The sequence below is a fragment of the Rhagoletis pomonella genome, unplaced genomic scaffold (genome assembly GCF_013731165.1).
Source record: "Rhagoletis pomonella isolate Grant_MI unplaced genomic scaffold, Rhpom_1.0 Rhpom_scaffold_00003, whole genome shotgun sequence".
Lineage (NCBI taxonomy): Eukaryota > Metazoa > Arthropoda > Insecta > Diptera > Tephritidae > Rhagoletis > Rhagoletis pomonella.
In genome coordinates, this window is record NW_023458557.1 from 8,546,295 (window position 1) to 8,571,781 (window position 25,487).

The following is a 25,487-nucleotide window of genomic DNA, read 5'->3' on the forward strand; positions in this document are numbered from 1 at the left end:
TCGGCGAAATCGGACTGTAACCACGCCCACTTCCCATGTAACGTTAACTTCCAGAAATACGAAAACAGCGATATTTTAGTAACTACTGAAGATAATTCACTCAAAATTGATATTTGCAATAATTTTCAGACGAAAAATAAGAAATTTTTAGAAAATGGGCGCAGCCACGCCCACTTATGGTTATATGTGTATATCTTGGTAACCGATGCACCAATTTCTTCCAAATTTTGCACAGTTGTTGGGCCTTGGTAAAGCATACCAAATGGCTGAAAATGTTTAAAATCGGACAATAACCTCGCCCACATCCCATATAACGGTAATTTAGAGAAATACAAAATCTTCGACAAATCAGTAAATATTAAAGCTAATTTATTCAAAATTGATGCTCGCAACAATTCTTTACCCAGAAATACGTTTATGATAAAATTTTGGAAAATGGGCGTGGCACCGCCCACTTATGATCACATATGTGTATCTCAGTAACCGTTATACCAATTTGTACCTAACTCGGTACGGTTGTTGTGCTTGGCACATAAAAGCAAAATTTTGAAAATTATTGAAATCGGACTAAAATTGCGGCCGCTTTTCATATGACGGTAAATTTAAGAAATGCTTGAAACTTCAATATTTCGAAATTTAAGGACGCTAATTTACTCAAAATTGATACACCCCGGCTTACCACGTAGCGGTAGCTTTCGGAAAGATGAAAATCATATATTTAATATTTGCGCCGGGTATTTAATGTTCGGCTCCGCCCGATCTTAGACTTTCTTACTTGTTTATTTTGAAATCAAAAAATATTTAAATAGTGCTCAAGGCGCTAAACTTTTTCCGTGTATATATTTTATACTGGAAAACACAAGTTTTCGTAGAAACGGTAAAGAGGTCTTGAAAATAAATATTTTTCGATCAATCCAATTGTTTATTTAACCATTCAATCTTCGATCGAAAAATATTGATTTTCAAGAATTCTATGAAAAGTTGTTTTTTCCCCATATAAAATACATGGAATACCTTGAGCACTTTGAGCACTCTCTAAATATTTTTTGATTTTAATATAAAAAATAGGGGTTTAATTTTTTTCGGTAAAGAACAATCCTAGGAGGTGGCGGCATTAAAATTCCGACCTTACCTTTTTTGGAACACCCTAATGTACGCATGTATTTATGTTTGTCTCCATTTTATATTTTAAATATTTTGTGTCATAAGATATGATTTTTTGTGTGATGGATACTTTTGCGTGTAGTTTTTTACAACTTGTAGTAAATATTGCTTGTCCTCCTCGTCGTACGTCAAAGCACGGCTAAAATCTGTGATTAATTTCGCCGCTCTTTCCGCAGGATCATTTATAACGGTAAAATTTTGGCAAATGCGTTTTCCTGCGCAATAACCTTTTCTATCTGGCGAAGTTGACCGATCAAATTGTAATAAATCAATATCGATTTGCAAGCGAGAAAAAAATTGTTTTGTGCGCGGTGTGACAAAATCACTTATACCCCTATTCGCGAATCACTTCATCTGTTCGACTGTTACAGTTAAACGTTTTGGAACTACAATTTCTTCTTGAACCATTTTTCGTTTCAATGCAAAGGAAATTTTTTCATCGAAAAATCCAATCTAATTTTATATAATAAAGCGTTCGAAACTTCTTCGTCGAAATATACGACCGCGTCTGGAATTAATTGTAAATCTAGTCGCGGTGCATTCACAGCATTCACACATCCGAACCAATAATAACTAAAGGTGAGCGTCAAAAAAATGGAAATGTTTCGAACGCTTTTCATTTCCAAAGCAGTCATTTCAAATTTCTCGCGAAACAAAAAAATTGTATAGCAATAAATATCTTTACACATGAATCTTGCGTGCGTCGTTGCTCCAGGTAAACGTATCCGTGTGAAATTTGGAACGTCTTCACCAATAAAAAGCAGCGATAGCTGTAACACCGCCTTATAATCCCCTCGCTCGTACTCCAATTTTAACGCATCCAAACAAAAATTCTTATGTATCTCTATTTCGGCTGCTGACAATGTTGTTCTTACTTCTTCGTCCACTATTCCACATGGTAGAAAAAGTAAATCACGACCCAATTTTACTTCAAGTAAATGTGCAGCACCTTTTTCAACGCCAGTATTTGTCGATGTCGTGTCAAAAGCAACGATTTCAACCAAACTATCCATTTTCCACTTGCTTTCAATAGCTTCAGCAATATTCTCACTGCAAGATTCTTCAAGTTTTGCAATGCCGAGCAGTTTTTCCACGATTTCTGCAGTTATAACAATAGCTAGTCGATCAACCTTATCTTTGCGCTTCATTTCAGGGAGCATCTTACCGTCCCAATGCAAGACGAATATATCAGGAATCTATGTGGATATTAAATTAAGATTATTAAACATAGTATGCTAATATGTATATTAAATGATTCATTCGCAAATTTCGCATTTAATATTAACCCGAAATTATCGATGATCTGCTGAGCTTGTCTTCGACAATAATCCTTTCGCGGTGTTTGAAGCGTTGTGCGGTTGAGAACGACATATTCTACTTTGATATCCTTAATGCCAGGTTTAATTTCATGCTATTTTCCCAATACAGCCGCAAGTGTTGCGGACGTCAAATGCAGAGCTGCGCGATCACTGATACGGCATTTATCCATGCTGGCTAGCATACGATCATCTACGAAATTAATTTTTCTGCGAAATCGTGCACTCCGTTGTCGTATATGAAAATCAACGTCGGAAGGGGAATAGTCCATTTCTTCAACTTCGGATTCACTATCTCTACAAATCCCTGTTACTGACGTAGATGGACCTACACACAAATGTTAAACAGAAATTACAATAATGTGCATTATTCTTTTATTAAACAACTTAACTTGAGCTTGCAAGTCGTCTAGATATTTACTTTTGCGATTTTCTTCTTCCTCTAGTCTCTTTGTTTCGCGTTTCTGTTTTCGTTTCAGTGAGCATTTGCATTTGCGGTATAAGGAAACCTTTGTCTTCCTGAATTTTCATTGAGTCCAGTGCATCCGCTGCCGCAATGTCAAAAATGAAGTTTTCTATTTTTTTCACAGAACTTTTCTTCATCTCTGCGATATTTTCATAATGGCCATATTTGTTTTTGAACAAATTCTGCCACTCTCCATAAAGTTTATAAAATTTTTTCACACAGTTGATTGCGGTCATCGTAGGAATGTTTGCTTTTTGATAAAAATCAATGGTAGCGTCAATTGTATTTTTTACACCGACTTTCACCGAATTTTTTTCCACTCGCGTTTTGTAAACAAATAATTGCAGACCTTGTTTCATGCTCGGCAACTTCCTTTCGCCTTTGAGTTCACTTTCACATTTTCCAACAAAAAAAAATTTTATAGTCATCGGATCGGAATTGTTTTCTGGATGAGCTTGACGATGTTGAACTCATTTTACCGATTAAAACTGACTTTGTTTTGTAAATGTCTGTCTTATACTACGTTCAAATTGTTAAAATTGTGTTTTGAAATTCTCTTGTTAAATGAAAAAGAGCTTTTTGAAAAACACAATCGTCCACATTGAACATTTGTTGTTAACTTTGACGGTTGTTTGATTTCAAATAAAAAATTTAAAAAAATATTCAAAATCAAGTTTTTGTGTTTCAATTTGTTTTGTGCGAATGTCTGCTTCATGATATTAAGCATACGGATTACTTAGAAACTTCAAAATATTTAGTTCGTATGCACTATTTATCCCTGCGTACTATGAGATCTGATAGGAAATAACTAATTACCGCCTTGATTTCTTTTTTTGGCGGCAGACATGTATACAATTTTGATATTTTTTGATAGTTTTTACTTTTTAATATTTTTGAGAATATAAATTTTTTGAACGTTGGCGTGTCAAATGAAAGCTTTTGGCTCTTTCTGATCGGCAGAAGCAGAAAGCTTTCTGATACAACTCTGCGCTGGTTTTCAAAGGAGTTGAACGATTTAACTGGTTCAATTTTCCAACAACAATTGCATGTGATTTAATTTGCTTATAAACACGTTTTGTTCATTTAACTGGTTCAAGCCCATTTAACATGTTTAACTCGTCATTTTGTACGTAGTATAAGTTCAGTTTAATTTTTGTAAAAAAATGCCGTTCACGCTCTTTGTTGCACTTTTGACTTTTCACTAAAGCTCTGAACACATCGAAAACGACATCACCACACAACACGACATTAAGGTTTTATTTAGATAATCTAAACGCCTTGTCGACGGCGATATGATTTTTTTGAATTTGTTTGAGTTTGACATAAAAGAAGAGGAGGCTTTAGGCTGAAGGCTTTAAAAATAGTTACATATTTATTTCTAAGCCCAACCTCATATATTTCCGTGCGAAAACCATTGGTTTTCGAAAATCGGTGCATTAAGGCCACTCTAATGTATATACATATATGATTCGAATGAAAAAAAAAATCATCATGAAAGTAATAAACGTTTCGAATTTACATTAACAAAATCGGTTCATAAATAGGGTTTTTATCTGGTCCGTTTTCGCAAACGCTTTTTCATCATGCAGGTAGCTTATACTTTGAATTTAAACGAAATCGGTTGATAACTTCCGCGCCACCTAGCGGGTCTATTTTTGGTAAACGTATTTTCCATCATGTTGGTAGCTTACGTTTTGAATTTAAAAGTAGTCGGTTCGTAAATACGATTTTTATAAATAACTCGACTCCAGCGCCACCTCGCATATGTATTTCTCATCATGGAGGTAGCACACGTTTTGAATTTGAACGAAATCGGTTCATAAATACGACTTTTATAAATAACTCGACCCCAGCCCCACCTAGCGAATTTTCTGGTAGCCTATACCTATTATATATTCAAGGTACAACCTCTGACAATTTGACTGAAATGTATGAAGTAGTTTTTGAGTTAACTCTAAACAACGAAAACGGCTATTATTTTATATATATAGATTACTCATATTTAAAATCGCAAAATTTTCTTGAACTGAAGTGCATGTTGCTCCCATTACAATTAAAACTAATAATCCTGGATTCATCACATTGGGAGACATCGGTTTTTGCTACCAAAATAGTTATAATTGAGTAAGAAAGCGAAAGATCTCTGTTATTGTTTCGAAACGGGGTCAAAAGGATTAGTCTTTTATTATTAACTTTGAAAGATCTCTTCGTTTGCTCCAATGTGAGCAATAATGGAGTACAAAATCGAAAAATCTTATTTATTGTTCCAAATCATGTCTCAAGGAGCGTTGTTTTATTGTTAGCTTTGAGAGGCATCACTTTTTGCTCATAAACGAATAATAAAGGACACCAAATCTGAGAAATCTCGTTTACTACTCCGAGATAATGTCAAAGGGAGTACTCTTTTATTCCTCACTTTGGGAGATCTCCCTTCAGGTTCTAGTGGGTGCATACATACCTACATACACAATTATTGAACAGCAAGTTCAAAACAGAAAACACAAAAAATAAAAAATATAATGAATTTAGAATTAGAAGAAAGATACAAAATTATTTCCAAGAACCGAAGTAGAATAGAAGTAAAACCAAAATTTAAACAGAAATAGTCATTAAAGAAAAAGAAAAATTTAAGAACATTCTATACAGAAAAAAACTATAATTTTATATACACAAATAACTATCCCCTAAGTAGAGTCTAAGTCATCTAAATGAAGTTCTATTAAAGACAGAACTTAGCTGATAATAGAAATATAAAAGAAGAAAACGAAATTGAGTTTGAAATATTTAGAACGTAGACATAAATTAACTTAAATCAGGGAAATAGGTAAAGAAACAACATCTAACTAATATTGAGAACAAAAAGTTCGCGCGGTATGTATTAGGGATGTTAATTTTTTCGATTTTCACGATCCTGGGATTTTCGGGATGTCGTTGGTTCAATCCCGGGATCCTGGGATCAGTCCCGAGATTTAGATATTTATTATTTTTCAATGACTTAACATGATTAAATTGCATCAATATGCTTTGAGAAGCTCTCCTATCATATAATAAATAATAAGTAAATGGGTTTGGAACGTACTTTTTTATTTAAAGTGAAAATTATTTCATAAGTAACAAAACGACAGACAGTAATTAAATTTAATGCATTTAATAATACTTTAGTGTGTACATATCTGATAAAGTAATTTAAGGTATGTCGAAAAAAGCTCGATGCAAAAAAATAGGTCAAAAAATCTATTATCTGGTTGAAAGAAGTTCATAATTCTAGTGGCAGAAATAAAAGAAGCGCCTTAATTCGACCAGTTTTGTCTATATTCCTTTTGTTTATCCAAAATTTAAATGTTTTTATAAAAGTCTACTTCATATTACACATAATTAACTGCATATGTATAAATGGGCATTTCTCTGACGTCATGATTTTTTTAAAAAGACTTTATCGAGCCCTAATCGCCAAAATAACGTAAGCGCCATTTTTTACAATCTTTTATTTAACTTGGTCATCAAGGTAGAGACTTGAAATTTTCAGCGATGGCAATGCAATTTAAAATATAAATGAATTCCCTATATGGTCCAGGGGTCTTGATTTGCCAAAGAACGTAAAACAAAAGTTGTTGGCAGCTGCCGGCGGTTGTAAATGAGAAGTATAGTTGCAGGCGCTAGTAAGGAAATCAACTTCAGCAGTCTTTAAATTGCCAAACTGTTAAGTTTTAAGCACTTCTGTTAAGTATTACAGTATTTGGTTTCCTCACACAGGGCGTTATGGAAATACAGAGATACAACAAAAGACACGCATAATTCATATGCATGCATCTTAAAAGTGTACATACATAGGTACTTCTACTATCGCGCAGGCGAAAAAATTTCAGTTAGTACGATCAGGGTTGCCAACTATACTTAGCTATGAAGTGCCATATTGGAGATAAAACAGTGCCAAAATGTGCCAGATAGAAAAATAAATGTGCCAAAAAAGCTGTCATTCTTTTTAGTTCTTCTCATTAAGCATTAAAATTACAAACACATTCCTAAGTAAGATAAACCAGTTGTATGCACTATAGAAATTAGAAAATTTTAGTTGACAAAAAGAAGTACACGCAAAGGATTTCACAAAAATGAATTGAAATATTATTATTTTTCAAAAGTGCCAAATTGAAAAATTAAGTGCCATTTGAAGTAAAGTACGGCCAAAAATGGCACGGTTTGAGCCCAGTTGGCAGCGCTGTGTACGATGTGTTTCTTTTGAGCACTGTTAAGGCGATGTGGATAATGCTGCATAATCGTGTGCTATGGGATGGTAAAGGTAAACGGAAAATAATTGTCTATAATTAACATACCGAAGGGGTCAAAAGGCTTAGGCCCAATTTCAGATGGCCTACTTAATTAGAGATTGTTGATTAACTTGCAGTATTAATTTTCAGACCACACAATTAATCTGAACTTAACTCTCCGTCAGACACATGTTTCCATTGGCAAATTCGGTACGCATGAGTCTGGCTGGACCCACATGCAAATTGTATACATTTATATAGAAATTATGTGCAGCATTTGTTTAGTTAAACTTATTTATTGTATGTTATTCAAATATTTACTTAATTTATGAGCTTTATTTTTTTATTTTATTATTTAAATACACTAGCGATTAAAACTGAGTGCATGTTCGACATTTTATTACTAACAGTAACATAACTTTTTTAATAATAAGCGGATTGCTTTGAAATTTTCAGCAATTTGTCCTTATTATCTTAGGTATATAGCCTAGTATACAGAAAAATTAACAAGTGATTCACAGCAAAAACGCAAGGCAACTCTCTTCACTCAGTTTTGAACTTTTCTGTTTTGAGATTTTAGGAGGTATATATCAAAAGGTTTGTGGAGACTCCTTTGCTTTTAATAGCGATTTTCATACGTCTGGGAATGCTCTCTACTGAGTTTTCTGTGATTTCGCTTGGAATATTACCCCATTATAATTTTATTCGCCTCCAAAGCTCTTCCATGTTACCCCTACTCAGTCCAAAAGCTCCAAGTCTCGTGACTTTTACAAAATTTCAGTGGCAGCTTAATGGCTTGGGATGTTTTACTTGCTGGCATTTGGTGCCATGGGTTAATATAAAAGGTATAATGAACATATCCTCCAAACAAATTTGCCGTACTTTGTAGACAAAAGCGTAAACCCTGCGGAAGAAGTTGTTTGCCAGCAGGACTGAGATCCAAAGGATTCTAAAAATATTCGATACCGCCGGCTGCTTGAGCAAAATTTTCATGTAATGCAGTGGACAGCACAAATCCCAGACCTCAACGCCAACGAAAAATTGAGCGCTGTGGTCAAGGGAGGATAAGCATAGCACAAGCGAGCTCCAGTAACATGGAAGAGCTTTGGAGGCGAGTAAAATTGTAATGGGGTAATATTCCATTGCATTCCGTTGCATTCCTTCATTTTCAAAAATGTGATAGAAAATTCGAGAAACGGTTGCATTCCTTCATTTTAGGTAAAAATTACATAGGAATATATGTGGGTCCAGCCAGACCTATGTGATGTATTAATCAACATGTCTATATATCTAGCTTTATATATATGATACCGACATGATTTTTTACAGATTGGTAGTTCACTAAACTTTAGTAAGCTACCTGAAATTTCAAGCCTCTAGCTATATTTAAAGTACCTTTTTTTGTAATTTGAAAATGGAAAAGGCCTGGCTGGGCTCATGTATCAGACGAAGGGTTAAATGGCCTATATTGGCTATTTAAATATGACATATGCAACCCTGGGTTTGTACCAAACAACCAAGATTGATTAACATTCCCACCAAATCCCACCAAAAAACAATCAGCTGTTCAGCACAAAATGTAAACAAATAAGCAAATGCAACAACAATTTCATGGAACAAGCAGCAGTGCTGCCAATTGATTGGCATATTTAAATCAAGTTGATCTGAAACCCAACGAAAGCAAAATGGAATTTGAACAGCAATCCACAATTAAACTTAAATGCCGTTTAAAAATTTCTTTTGAAAGTAGCCATTAGAGCCCAATGTCTGAGTAACACAAATCGGAAGCTCCGGTTAAATACAACAACTGCTTTATCGATCACATGTTATATGCATGATGTCGAAATCTTCGATAATGATGTACTGGTGATAGCCATACATTGAACAACGGGCCCTTAACTTAGATGAAAATGCTTCAATTTAAGATAGACTTTAGATTAAAGAACTTCTCTTTTTAAAGCAACAAAATAAAATCTTTATAAGAGCTGTTTTCATTATATATTGCTGTCATCCACCACTTCACTGCACTTTGGTTTGCCGTTTTGTTTATTTCGCGACAATTAAACATGTATGCATGTATGTATTTATGAGTTTTTCATTTATTTCTTTCATGAATGTTTATTAAAAATCACCTTTATTGTTTATTTACATATGTATCCTTTCGCTCAACTGCGTATCATAGTGGAGTTTTTTTATGTTGATCACCATGTGCAAAATCCTTTTACTGCACCAGAGCACTCTCTAACACGGCCGAACTTGTTCGCTGTAGCAACTGCTTTATGAACTGATGGCTTTTGACGTGCCTTGGCTAGGGCTCTACTGCAAGCAAGTGTATGTTCAGGTGTCCACGTCTGTGGCTCCCTACTAGGAATTGCTTGCAGAGCATTGTGTTGTGCTCCTTTATGGGTATTCACACATTTTCGCCTCGTCGTGCAGGTGGTGCTCTGACAATATCAAAAGGCATCCTGTCGCTGTACTGAGTGCTGTGTCTGCAGATTCATCCTCTGCATGCTACTAGTCCCCGCGACCACACAGGCGAGACATGCAGCGGGATTTTCTCGTCATCGACGTGAATGCCCAGTTGTAGTCTGACCTCCTTCATCCAAGTGGTTGTTGTTGTTCTAGCGGCTACTAAGCCCACTCGGGTCGGTTCATCCGTCAACGTTGTCGTCCGTTTCAGCTAAGTGGATGCCCAGGAAGTGTGCGACTTCAAGAGGGTAGGTCCATAGCGACAGGGGCGTCAGCTGGGTGTGGTTCTCAGGGCATGTGAAGAGATGCCGAGAGTCATGTGGCGACTCTCAACATGTCGGGCATTGGTTGGGCACATCCTCAATAATTCTGCACAGGTATGAGTTTAGCCTGCTGCAATAGCCAGAGCGAAGTTGGGCTATTGTTGTGCGGGTCTCCCGGGGCAGACAAAGTTCTGTCCCGTCCACGTCCGGTGATTGTGTGCCTAGAACGGCATTCACAGGGCGGGAGTCTACATAACTCGCGACTGATTCCCTGTGAATGCCGTTGAGTGCCTGTCGGTAGGATGACGGGGCGAGAGGTTGTTTAATGAACCTCTGGACTTCGTCCGTCAGTTCGTAGAGATGCCTCCTGACGTGCCTTGGCGAGGGCTCTCCGCAAGCAGCTGTTTCCTAGGATGACCACGTCTGTGGCTCCCCACAAGGAACTTCTTGCAGAGCATTGTGTTATGCTCCTTGACTGGGAGCAACTGGGCCTCGTCGTGTAGGTGGTGTTGGGGCGTCATCGGGAGGCATCCGGTCGCTGTTTGTAGTGCCGTGTTCCGGCAGGTCCCTAGCTTCATCCACTGCGTCTTGCTAGTCCCAGGCGACCACACGGGCGCTGCATAGTTTAAAACCGGCCAATCAATTGCCTTGTATGTTGCCAACAACGTTTCTATATCTTTGCCCCAAGTGCTGCCGGCCAGCGACTTGAGGACATTGTTGCGGCTTTGTACTTTGTTGACAATTGCGGTTGTATGCGCCGAGAAGGAGAGCAGACATTCGAAGGCAACTCCGAGGATTTTCGGGTTATTCACCGTCGGTATTGTTACGCCATCAACGTGAATACCCAGTTGCAGTCTGATCTCCTTCGTCCAAGTGGCGAATAGGGCTGCCGAGGATTTCGCAGGTGATAGGACACGGCTTCTTACAGTGAAGAAGCGAGAAAGTTCGGCGGAATAACCGTTTACTTTCGAGCACAAGTCATCAATTCCATTCCCAGACGCCATGATCGAACAATCGTCAGCATAATAGACATAATTGACACCCTCTGGTGGTTGAGCAAGCTTTGATATGTAATAATTAAATAGTAGTGGGGACAGGGCATCACCCTGTGGTACACCCGGTTTAATTTTACATGGCTTGCTGGTTTTGTCTCTGAAAATTGCTGACGAGTGTCGACCACTCAGGTAATTCGCCGACCACCGTTTGAGTCCCTGTCGGAGTGAGGAAGCCTCTATGTCTTCTGGTAGCGTGCAATGGCTGACAGTGTCAAAAGCCTTTGACAGGTCCAAAGATACTAGAATCGTTCTCTCACAGGGACGGCTACGGTTAAAGCCACGAGTTATCTGAGTGTTTATGGCGATAAGTGCTGTTGTTGTACTGTGCACTTTACGGAAATCATGCTGATGTTTCGCTAGGGTCAGGTGGTTCGTAAAATACGGGAGTAGCAATGCCTCTAGTGTCTTCGCTACTGGGGAAAAGGTGCTTATCGGGCGATGGGACCTCTCCTTTGTTGGACGGTTTCCCCGGCTTAAGCAGTGGGACCACTCTCCCCATTTTCCAGATGTCCGGAGTGATGAGAGTGGCCACTGACAGGTTGAGGAACTTGGTTAAATAGTCACCTCCAGCAGGACCTAAATTTTTCAGCATCAACATGCAAATTCCGTCGGGTCCAATGGCTTTGGAGGCTTTCGCCCTCCTGATAGCTACCCTTTGCAGTTTGTGCAGCCTTCTGGTCACTCGACGTTTTGGTTTATCCACCGGAGGACGCAGTATGAACTGTCGGCTGAAATAGCTCGCGTATCGTTCCGGGTCCGACGAAGCATGGTCGCCATAATTTATTTCACCTCTGTCGTCACGCTTCTTCGGTTTGGACAATGAACTCAGGGTTGACCAAAGCTTACTCACGCCAGAGGCGAAGTTGCGGTCTTTAGATCCTCTTCCCGTTTCTTCCCGCTTATATACATTCACAAGTTGCCGAACCTCCGAGTTGAGATCCTTGATGCGTTGATTTCTGGGATCTGCCTGGCGAAGGTTGTCACGCTCATCGGCTAGGACAACCGCTTCAGCAGGAAAATTCGGACGGAGGTCCGAAATACATCCTGCTGGAACGAAGCAGACTGCAGCAGCAGTGAAAACCCTGCGTAATTTGCGCTCGCCTACGTCAACGTCGCTTGGTGTGGGTAGAGCAGTGAAGGTGCTTTCAGTAAATTTCACGAAGACTTTTCACTCAGGTTTAGAAAAGTTGATATAGGTCCGTTGTTCCGCGAAAGCAATGTGGGCAGGTTTATTTATCGTGATGACTATGGGCAGATGGTCTGATGACAAGGTCAGTATAGGTCGCCATGATATGCTGTTTATCAGACCAGCGCTGACCATTATTAGGTTTGGCGAGCTGCAGCAGCTATCCATAATCCTGGTGGGTGCGTCGTCGTTCATTGTGCAGAATGTCGAATCGTCTTTCTGCTCAGTTAATTGTGTTCCCCTACGATCGTTTGACAAGCTTGAATGCCAAAGATCGTTGTGCCCATTGTAGTCACCAACCTCTGAGAAGCGCGCTTATTTCAGGGTGATATCCTGCCATCCTGGCTGATGGTGACACGGGAAATATATACGTTAAATATTTCGAGCTCGACATCGCCTGACCGGATAGCAATACCCTGACATTCTAGGATTGTATCCCTGCGGTCGATGTCTGCTTCGATAAAACGATACTGCACGGTGTGGTGCGTGATGATCGCTAGGCCACCACCATTATCTCGCTCGCGATCGCGGCGCACGTTGTATCTGGCGCTATTCAACAATGTTGAATTTCCATGCAGCTTCGTCTTTTGGACCGCAGCTATTAATATTCCGTGCCGACCCATGAAGACTGTTATCTCTTCGATCTTGCTCTTAAGTCCGTTAGAGTTAAATTGTAAATTCTTCGCGTGTCTAGGGAGACTTATTGGAAGGTGAGAGTGGGTCCGCTTGTTGTGCGTACTGCTGTAAAGGCTGTTGCCCTGTGGCGGTAGTGGGCGGCGTCGCATGAGCATGAGCCCTAATAGTCCCTCGTCCAATTTCACGTGGTGCGCAGTCTTGAACATGTCCTAAAGTAAAACCAGCCATGACAAGTGTTGCAATTGACTGATGTCAATATACGGAATATCCGGAACTGACACACCATGCAGATTGTCGGAGGAACTAGGAGTTATTGGCGGCGGCGATTGTGTTTGTGTGGAGTTGCTCAAGCGGACTCTGAAGTGCCGTGGAGGCAGCTCGATTTGAGCAAAAAGGGGCCACATATGCGGTGGTCCTCCGCCTGTGAGTCGTAAGGCCTGAGCAAACTCGGGGGTGGCTCCACCCATTACATACATTGCACCTAACGGAGGTGGAATTGTGGTGTAGTTGTCTCTCGCACACGCAGCAGGTATAGGTTTCTGGTCCAGGGTTTGACTCAATTCCAGCCCTGAGCAGAAGTATGCGAAGAAGACGTACAACTTTGGAGGGATTTTGCCGACCTAAACGGCGTTAGCTCGCCGAAATAACAGCCCTTGGTCGGGTAAAACCCGAGTGTTCCGGTACGTAAAACCGGCTGTCGTGGGCAATTTTTTAATAAATAGTGAAAGTTTCTAACCCGAAATCCATTTTTGTTTTTAATTTTCGCCTGCGGCGCTTTTCCTTAAGTTCAATACTTCAATATGTCATGAAAGTTTTTAATAAAAAAAGGGGTGCTTTCAAAAAAATTAAAAGCCTCCGGAAAGGGGACCTTCTACACCCCCTCATCACCCTTTTTACAAAGCCTTGTCCATTATTTTAAAAATTTCCGAATTCGAGATAGTTTTGCTAATACGGTGTTCGCATGAGGCGATTTTATAGGCAATTTTTAGTTGAAAGCAACAATCGCCTGGTGTGAACTGCCTTTCAACTAATCGCTTCTAATGAAGCTGGGGTGCAGCCAACATTTGAATCAACTAATCCACTCTGAAATTGCCTGGAAAATCGCCTTATGCGGATACCGTATAAAACACACACTTGTCGATGTGCACTAAAGTTCACCCAATATCTCTGAAAAAGGTGTTCAGACCCTTTTCTTCGGCAACACAGAAAAGAGAATTCTACTTAGTGAGGGCTATAGTCCCTAAGTGCGGCAAAAGGCCGCCTTCTCAGAAATGTGCTCTCTGGAAATGGTATTCGGACCCTCTTCTTCGGCAACACAGAAAGGAGAATTCTACTTCGTGATGGTTATAATCCATTTGCAAAAAATCCAAATTTTCCCTAGTTTCAACCAGCTCCAAAGGGGTCTGTGGGGGAAGTGAGGGAGAGGCATGACTTTTCAAAAAGCGACGTCCATTTTCTCTAGTTTGTACAAATAAGTAAACATTTCCCGTTAGGCCAATTTTCTTCGGCAACACAGAAGGGAGAATTCTACTTAGTAAGGGTTATGATCCCTAAGCGCGGCCGAAGGCCGCCTACGGAGATAGGTGTTCTCTGCAAAAGGGGTTCAGCCTCTCTTCTTCGTGGAGCCACGCCTACTTCCCCTCCACCATCCAAAATCGTTGTACAAATAACTAAACATTTCCCTTCAACGAGCTCAAAATTAGTGACATTTATGTGTTATATGCACTTACATTTGGTAATTATCCATGTGGGCTCTCAACCCCCACAATTCTGCAAATGCAGTGCCATTAGACGCGTCTGGACCCCAGTAACAAGAATCCGAAAGCGGAAATAAACTTTTTTCCCGATCGAAAGTTATTAACAAAAAACTTTTACACAGTAGCCCTTTTTTACGCACTTACTTCTAGGGACTACAATACCGGAAATGCACTGAAAACATTTAAAAAGACGAATGCGAATTGTGTACGTGCTCGCCAAAATGTTCGTTGTGAATGACTGTATTAAATATACATCACTTTATAACCCAGCAGATAATTTAAGGAGTTAAAAGCCCTTCCGAAAGGCATTCCTGAGAGTCAAGAGGTCTTCCACTCTACATTCCTTTTTCTTTTTTTTTTGTATGGACTGTCATCAATTGAAGGGCGTCTTCTTTCGCTACCCATAGAAGGCCTTTCACAGGGGCTTTTATAAGGCGTACTTCAGAAGGCCTTTTGGAGGAGTTTATTGACTTTCGCAATGCGTTTTGAGGTTAGAAGCAAATCTTGACGTGATGGAGCAAAACGGACTTCAGAATCGTGTTCCGCGACCCCAAAAACATGTAAAACATCTGGTCTGGTTTTATTAACCTTTCATAAATTTTTTGTGGTCCTGCGTAATTGATTAAAATTTGAAAACGTTCGTCTTAATAACTAGCTTAAACTTTGCACACTTACCGATTTATCAACACATTATACAAGTGTAGAACAGTCCGTTTCTATCGATAAATAAGTATGCCAGCGGAAAATTTGATTTTTTTTCTAGAGCTTGCTAAATTTCGAATACTCATAACTCTGGTTCTATTATTACTAGTATGTTATACAGTATATGTTACTTTAACGCAATTTTCAAATAATAAACTGTAAAGTTACTCAGAAAACAGGAAAACTTAGTTAAATTTGAATAATCCATAATGTTTTGGCGCGTCTGCTAACACCAGGTGCCTAAATACATGCTATGTACTGCTGCATGTGCAAAAATTTCCTTTATGCAATTTATGAAATTTTTGCACATGCACTTCTCAACTGCCATGTAATTGAACTTTCTTAAGTTTTAATTAGATGGCACTTCAAAGTATGCTCGGCCTAGTCTGATGCATCCTGCGGACACTGCTTCCGGAGCATTTTGCGGACTCGTCATGGCTTACAACCATGAAGAGGCGATAAACGAACTTTACCATTGGCCACAGTGCCATTTTTGCGCCATTTTTTTTTATAGAAATACATACATGCAAACATATCAGTCTCCCCTCTCACTGAATTATTCACAGAATCACTGAAGTTTTAGCAAGTTTTGGGATTACAGTGAGCGGGTATTGTTTCAGAGCATATAAAACACTGCACTAACTCTAATTATGATATATTTTCTTCTGAAAAATACCCAACCCTACCTACCGAACTATGCATAAACACCAAAATAAATAGTTCCTGTCTGTGCAATAAAATATTATCATAAAAGCCAACCTAGTTAAAAGTAAATACGTAATAATAATAATAACAATAATAATAGATTGGCGCTTACACATATGTTAGTGTTTGGCCGAGCTTCTCCGATTTGTGGCGCGGGCCTTGAACACAAAGCGGAGGGACCTTTGTAATAAAAAATTTCGATAATTTTGGGGAATATTATTATTATATACGTTAATATCGAACGAGCATTAGTTGCCACGGCCATCTGCTCTATAAAATTTTGTTAATACAGTATGACTAGTATGTTGTTCAGTACTTAATACGTTTTATGACCAACACATTTTTGCGAATTTCTCGGAAACCAATGGAACACCCAAATTAATTTTGGATGCCTTAATTAACACCTTAAATACACCTAATTCCTCGTTAGAATTTATCGATTTTTGGCGACTTATTTCACACGATTTCGCAGAGAACTATAAATATGTTATCCAGGATGACATAAAAGCATTCCATTTCAATAACGATCAAGCAACTATTTTCACAATAGTTATGTACTACATGAAAGATGGCAAACTGGAACATAAAAGTATGGCAATCATATCCGACGATTTAAAGCATGGCACCGTTGCTGTTTATGAGTACCAGAAGATAAAACTAAATTATCTAAAATTCAAATTCACAGTAGCGAAGTTATACTATGTTTCGGCCGGAGCTCGTCAGCATTTTAAAATCAAAAGTATCTTCGCAAATCTTATATCTCATAAAACAAATTTCGAAATACCAGCTGACTGACATTTTCATCCTACTGCTCATGGTAAAGGAGCATATGATGGTATAGGAGCAAATCTCAAAAGAAATGCAGCGAAGTGTAGCCTCCAATGCTCTCATCAAGCTCGTATCTTAGATGTGACAGCTTTATTCCAGTGGGCAAAGAATTATTGTAAAGAAACAAATAATTTTTAGTAGAAAAGATGATCGTGAGGTAATTGTGAGATCACTGAAGAGCAGATTCGGTGCTGCAGTAACAATCGATGGTACCGCTTAATATCATGCTTTCATACCGATTGGCGATGGGAGGCTGATGTTAAAGAAGTTTTATTCCTCTACCCAATGTGATTTCTTTCCAAAAGCTAAACCCGGAGTTAAATCAACAGCAGAGCCCAGTACCTCTAAGAAAGGATTGACGAAAAAAGCCCCAAAGAAAGGTGGAAAATAAGGTGGAGTGAAGGCTGGCTATTAAATAATTAACTATCTTGTATCCTTTTTATTTATCTATTTATTAAATTATATATTAAATACTATGCTGAATAAATTAAAATACAAACAAAATTTTCACCACTTCTATGGCAAATCCAGAGGTGTACATATCGTGGGTATTATAGTATAGCTGAGCAGCGTCGTATTCGCATATACATACACGCTACGCTTGAGAAGGAAGCGAAAGTTTCATTCAACTGCACGACTTGTTCGAACACACACAGTGACATCAGTTGCGCGCACACTTCAAAAATGCTCTGCCGAGGCTGCCCACCAGGGAACTGCAAGTATTCGTTTTTTTAAGTAATTGGTTGAATAACACCAGAAATAGTATTAGTGTGGGAACGGAAACCTTAACTACCTGTGTAGCAAGTAACATGTGCAAGCAGAAGTTTGAGTTGGTTGAGATATAACCGGCGACGAGAATTGACACAAAAGTTCTTTCCAATTTCAAATATACATAATAATTTTTTCAGTTCTAAATATGATTTTGAACATTAAATTACAGATTCAATAAACTGAAATCCTACAAAATTGGGGGCTCGAACGAAATTTTTTTAGTGCGTTTGTTTTAAAGAGCAAAAAATTAAAATTTGAGTACAATGTCACGACACTTTTGCACTTGGGCACTTTTGCGAATGTTAGGGAAAGTTTGAAGCGCAGTTGCAAAGAAAATGTGGTAGCTCTACATAAATTCGTGTTCGAGCGCGAAGGTGACAGGGGAAATCGCCAGCGATTGCGTGAATTCGATGGGTTCGCTTTTGGCGAAAATGACGACGGTTATAAAAAGAAGAAAGAATATCTTGACGTTAATTTGAGCGCTAATGATTCTGTCTCAATTTGCAATATTTTGGGCCTCAGTCACAAAGGGGACAATTTAAAATTACACTTCTTCAGGAACTTAAGCAAAGGGCAATTGCTGTGTTCAAATGAAGGCGATGATGATAGCGATGATAGCAATGATAGCGGCGACGAAGCTGATGTTAACGACGTGGGCAGCGACGGCGACAGCGCAAGCACAACAGGCGGTGCGAGCAATGTGACACGCCCATATAAGAACATTTGTGGCGAGAAACAACGAGTTGATCGCAAATGTGACGACGCAGGAAATACAGGAAAACGGAAACAAGAAAATGACGATTGCTTTTTATCTTTTGCGAATAACGCCGATGTGAGTACAATATAAGATACGGGTATGGATAGAAATATTACGTCGCAAATGTCTAAATTTTCTATTAACTTTCGTGATGTGGAGGATTCTATTACGTCGTTTTATGGTAGTGGAAAATTGCCGGTTGAAGTGTGGGTAGAGGAGTTTGAAGAAACTGCTGCAATTATGTATTGGCATGAGTTCCAAAAGTTGTTTTTGCGAAAAAATTTTTAAAGGGTCTTGCAAAATTGTTGCAAGCGAAAGAGGCATAACGTCGTGGCAAAGACTGAAAGACGGTTTGCTAAGGGAATTTAAAACAGTAGCGAATAGTGCACAGTTACATAAATTGTTGACAGAAAGAAAAATGAATAGTGACGAAAGTGTGTATGAGTACTTTTTCCATACGAAAAATCTGGCATTGCGCGGAAATGTGGAAGAGTGTGCGCTTATATAATATGTAGTCGACGGTGTGAAGGATTTGACTATAAACAAGACTATTCTATATGGCGCAACTAATTTGGAGGAGTTTAAACGCAAGTAATGCGTGGCAGAAATAAACAATGAAAGGAAAGCGAAAAGAAAGGGAGTGAGAAGAAAATAAACCATTCAGACGGACATGCTAAACGAGAACTAAAGTGCTATAATTGTGGAGAAAAGGGACACAAATCTATTGGACACATAGCAAAAGACTGTTCTGCAAGGAAAATGCCTAACTCGGCGAAAAGTGTGAATGTGTTGTATGCAAAAGAAGACATCATGCAAAAGAAAGTTAAAATTGACAATTTGAGCTGTTTAGCATTGTTTGATACTGGCAGTAAAGTGTGATGTGTATAAAGCGTTAAATAAACCAGAGCTGTCGGATTCTAACATACTATTAGTTGGCTTTGGTAAGAAAAATAGTTTCAAGCCAGTGGGTGAATTGCTCCAAAGAATGCACGTTGATAATGAAGCTTTTGATTTAGTTTACTTGGATGTGGACGTAATAATCGGCGTTGACTTGTGTACACAAGCTGAGTTGACATTCAATTCATCTGGTATTAAAATAGCAAAGCTAAATAACGTCGAAAGTGAAGGTGAACAATTTTCGATTTTAAACATAAACGTTGATTCTATGGGTGATTATGTAAACATTGACGAAACAGCTAACACACATGCTAAACAAAAAGTATTAAGTTTGGTACAAAATTACGAGCCAAAACAGTGTAAAACCACAAATATTCAAATGCAAATAATACTCAAAGACGAAAGTCTTATTTATTGTGCTCCTCGCAGATTACCAATAGCTGAACGGCACGTCGTTGAAGATCAGATCGAACAGTGGTTACAAGACGGAATTGTGGAAGTGTCAGATTCAGACTTTAGTAGTGCCGTCGTAATTGTCAAAAAACGTGATGGTCCTCCACGCTTGTGTGTTGACGTTCGACGATTGAATAAAGTGGTTGTTAAAGATCGATTTCCGCTTCCACTGATTGAGGACCAATTAGATCGATTACAAAATGCCAATATTTTTAGTACCACAGACCTAGAAAATGGTTTTTTTTCATGTGCCAGTGGCAGAAAGTAGTCGAAAGTATACGTCATTTGTTACGCACAGTGGACAATACCAATTTTTAAAAGTACCTTTTCGTCTGTGTAACTCGCCTGGTGTTTTCCAGCGCCATATCAATGCAATTTTTCGGGAGATGACGCGTCGTGGTATTGCTTTACCATACATAGATGATATCATCATATCTGCTAGTTATGAGGACGAAGCTTTAAATTATCTAGAAGAAGTTCTAGATTTGTGTAAAGACTATGGACTTCAAGTTAATTTCAAAAAAAGTCAGTTCCTTAAAAGAAAAGTGGAATTTTTAGGGCATATAATTCAAAATCAGCAAATATTGCCATCACCAAATAAAATTGAAGCACTACTTAGATATAAAGTTCCGGAAAATCTTAAGCAGTTAGAGAGTTTTCATGGGCTAGCCAGCTATTTTAGAAATTTATTAAGGACTTTTCACGAATCGCGAAGCCACTTAGTGGCTCACGAAAACAAAACGGAAAATTTGAAATGAAAGACGAACAGTTTAATGTATTTCACACATTAAAAGAACTTTTAAGTAAAAAACCAGTGTTAAATATTTTTAATCAGAAATATGAGACCGAGGTGCATACTGATGCGTCGATAGAAGGGTACGGCGCAGTCATCTACAAAAATCGCCGATAGATAGTCAACTACATCCATCTAGAAGAAGACAGATGCAGAGCGTAAATATACGAGCTACGGGTTGGAAATCTTAGTAGTCATCAAAGCCTTGAAAACTTCAGGGTGTACCTTCTCGGCATGCATTTTAAACTTGTTAGCGATTGTAAGGCGTTTACAAAAACACTTGACAAGAAAGACCTATGTACGAGAGTGGCAAGGTGGATCCTCTTCCTACAAGAGTATGACTACACCGTGGAGTATCGTTCGACGAAACATTATCGCAAAGATTCGACGACCACAACTTCAAGATGAAGACCTGCAAACATGTCGCGAAATTGTCAAAGATAAACAATTATATAATGGCTATTATGTAAAGAGTGATGTGCAGTATAAACTAGTAGATGACAATGAGCTGTTAGTGGTACCGAAAGTGATGCAGAGAGAAATCATCAGGCAGGCGCACGAGAGAGGTCACTTTGCTCTTAGGAAGACGAAAGAATTGTTAAAAAAAAGAATACTTTATACCAAAGCTTGACGAAAAGATTCAATCACATTCTAAATTGCTTACCATGCGTTGTGAATAATCGCAAGCAAGGTAAGCAAGAGGGTGGATTACATTGTTTGAGTAAGGGGGAACAACCGTTGAATACCTACCATGTTGATTTTCTTGGCCCGTTGGATTCGACCAGTAAACAGTACAAACATATACTGGCTGTTATCGATTCATTCACGAAGTTTTGTTGGTTGTACCCCACTAAGACGACATCGTCCAAGGAGGTTATTGCCAAGCTGGGAGAGCAGATTGCTGTGTTCGGTAATTCTGTTAACATCATATCCGATCGAGGTTGAGCGTTCATTTCCGAAGATTTTAAGGAGTATTGTGAACGAGAGCATATCAGTCACCATAAAATTACTACTGGGTTTCCTCGCGCCAATGGGCAAGTGGAACGACTGAATGCAATAGTCATCAAAGTTTTGGCAAAACTTAGTATCGACGATCCAACGAAATGGTATCGCTATGTTGATCGTGTGCAGCAAGCTATCAATTCTACGTTTACAAGAAGTATTGGGAAGACGCCTTTCGAACTTTTAGTGGGCATCAAAATGGATACGACGGATGATCCTTGCATTAAGCAACTGGTTGAAGATGAAATAGTTTCAAGTTTTAACGAAGATCGAGAGGTCCTACGTAAAGAAGCCAAAGAACAAATCTACAAGCTGCAATACGAAAATCGACGTGCCTATAATCTGAGGCGTAAGGCTGCTCATCGTTATAAGATTGGCGACCTGGTAGCTAAAAAGCGTACACAATTTGGTGGCGGTCTTAAGTTAAAACCAAAATATTTGGGACCGTACCAGATCGTTCGAGCAAAATTAAACGGCACTTATGACGTTATCCGAGTGGCTGAAAGAGAAGGTTCAAAACCCTGGCCCCAAATCAACGACATAGACAATGGCTCATTCGAGGCGAATGACTAACAGAATGGCCGAGTTGTGGGAACGGAAACCTTAACTACCTGTGTAGCAAGTAACAGGTGCAAGCAGAAGTTTGAGTTGGTTGATATATAGCTGGCGACGAGAATTTACACAAAAGTTTTTTCCAATTTCAAATATACATAATTATTTTTCCAGTTTTAAATATGATTTTGAAATCCTACATTAGTGGATATTATTCATTGAAAAATATTCACAAATATGCACTGACACTGCTTTACGCACGGCACACAAAGCGAGACCATGTACAATGACTAAAGCTGTAATTAGTCAAGAACGTAAACCTACCGGTACGTAAACCCGAGTCAACTGACACGTTCTGACTTACCAGAGCCCGTAGCGCAGAAATCTGCGGAATTTAGATTTTTCCGTGTCAGCTGATTTCTTTCTTCTATAGATGGTTGCCACTTCGTCAGTTTTGCAGATGGTAAACAAGTTATAATTTCCTATTCCAAATGCGTTCAAAATTTACTATTGAATAAGGTTTTTTTGTTGAAAAATAAGTAATTTAGTCTTAGTTACGATCTATTATAGCGCGAAAAATTTTAGTTGAAAAGGTAAGTTTATGAAAAGGTATTGATGAGTGGCAACACTGTAGTAAGCAACACGGAGGGCTCCAGTAATCGACAAAATTCTGCGTATACAGTTTGCGTTTAAGTATACGTTCTGCGTTCTTGACTAATTTCAGCTTAAGCTCTCTGTTAGCACGAATTGGTGTAGTGCTCACTTCTCTCATTGAGCCATTAATAAATTTGTTATACCGAAATGAGTCGCAGCACCAGTTTTGCCTGAACTTTTTGGACCCATCGGCTAAATTGGCAAAAAAAACCGCTAAACTGTTTCAACTACTGGTGATTTCGTTTCTTCCAAAAAATGTTGCCCTTCCCCGGTGCAAAATGTGTTTGATATTACACTCAGCCCTGTAAAAAGGCATGTTTTTGCCTTCTTGTCCTTGTCTAGCTCACGCATTTCATAATATTGTCGTTTTAAACAACCATATGATTTTAAGGGCAACCATCACCCCTTACAAAGCGCCAACGGGCAGAGGATGTGCCTTTTTTGGTATTTTAAGAAACGAACACAAAATTTTCTCACCCTTTGCCTATAATTTAGAATCGAACACAAAAAGAGAAAGGGACAATCAAAAGGCGAAATTTTTTGGTAGAAACGAAATCACCATAAATTTCACATGTTTTATTTAAATAAATTACAACTAGATAAACTAGTTCTTGGAGAGAAGTTGCAAATTCAAGCTGGAAAAAATTTTGCCGGCAAGAATTTGCAATTAGGAAAAACATATGATTGTGGCACATGGTTGGATTTTTTGTCGACGATAATTTGAATAAACAAGTTCGTTAAATTTAGAAATTTACAAGCTTGAGCGATTTTAAAATGGAAAATGTAAGTAAATAGTTGTTTACTTAATTAATTAAGTTAATTCAAATGATAAGGTACTTGGCTGAAAAGCGCTGTATTCGTAATCGGAATGTAATCTCAACCAGAGTCGATATAGGGAACCCGACAGTTACTACGACAAGGAAATTGCAACGTATGGTGAAGAGAGTCGGCCTAGCAAGAAATATAAATGTAAATGTTTTTTATCCTCTGAAGAATATTAAAAATTCTATACAAATTTCTTATGTTTGAAATGCAACCGTGGACACCAGCTGCCAGGGAAACTTGCCTTCGGGCAGAAATTTGCAAGTTTCTCTACTTGAGAGAGAATTTGGGAGCATTTTGTCTTACTATCTGATATTTTGGGTGATAATTTTCGCTGGATTTCCGACGAACAAATCTACATAGAAATTTGTGCTCTTTTATTTTCATTTAGGAATCATTTTTCATTTTTTGTTTAAAAAAAATACGTATGTGTACATAGTGCTTGAAAATATAAATGTTTCCCTTACCTTAAACCTTAGGAGTGGGCAACAATGATGTTTTGCAATTAAGGCAGAATTGAATATGCGCTATCTGGGAAGACAACATCTACCTGTAATATTTATTCTGTGTGTTGGCACTATATCCGAACACAAACGCGTGTTAAGCAAACAGTGAAAAAATTTGTTATTTTCTAAGTTTGCGAATAAATCTTCACACTTAAATGTAAGACATTCATAACAAACATTTTATGAAGAAATTCCCCGCTACGGCATTCTTTAGAAAAAATACATACAGCCCAATTCTGAATATTCCCAAGGATTTAATTTCTAGCGGATTTTACTTTTCTCGAGAATAAAATCCTCCTATTTTAAACTGAAAGGGAGCAGCATTTTCCCCTAAAATTTGGGAGCAGGATATTCGAGCTGTTTGACAGTTTTTGACAGCTCAACTCCCGCTATTTAATTTGCGTGTTTTACACATAAAACATAAAAGTGTATTTGCATTTGAAGCTATTAATAAACTAGTTCGCGGATGAGTTCAAAGTTTTTTATTTCGATCGCGCGTTTTCATGAGTTCGCGGATGAGTTCAAAGTTTTTTATTTCGATCGCGCGTTTTCATGTAATAAACCTAAATAAGTGGGCAAATACCATAAGGGTACCCTTTGCTAGGTTCAGTTGTCACTGTGAATTTTGGAAGCCACATTATTAATAAACTAGTTCTCCAGAAATTTAAATATTAGTTTAAATTAAAGGTTAATCCTTTGTAGGACAGCGTTCAGCTTCGGAAGCGCTCATCGACATTTGCTACAAAAAAATAACTAAAACAATGCATTCTATCGCGTTTCGCTTAGTGGCAGAGAAAGAGGAAGAACGGTTGATGGCGCAGAGGGTCGAACGACGAAAATTGCGTGATGCCATAAAACCATTCGAGTTGCCGCAATCTTTGTAAGTTACAATTTTTCGACCAGTACTACAAAAATAACAGTACTACTCAAAGAAAGAAAAGGAATCAAAGAAAGGAAACCTACTGGAGAGAAGCTGAAAGCATCCTCCGACGTTCTGGAAGCTTAACTAAATATTAAGGCTTGCTGAATAAAAAACAATTACTGTAGCAGTAACGAGCTTAGCAGAACATCATGAAAAGTAGAAAAGGCACTTCTGAGCTAAATAAATAATAATTAAAAGAACCCACTGGGAATATAGGTAAACACCTTACGAGGTAAGCCATGTTTTCTTTCAGTTTTTAGTACCAAAATTGTCATCATGGTCAATGTCATCTACTAGTAAAGCACAAAATGAAGACCTCCGACGACATATTACGTTGTCAGTTGCAAAATAACGTGCAGCCGAAGTTATTTCCAAGCGCCGAACTACTCGCGAGCGACTGCTCTGCATTATTATAGATATTGCCCTTCACATGGCTTACCTCGTAAGGTGCTTACCTATTTTCCCAGTGGGAAGTTATACATATTAATATACATATAAGCGTTCAAAAAACTAGATATTTTTGTATAAAAATAATAATTAAACCAA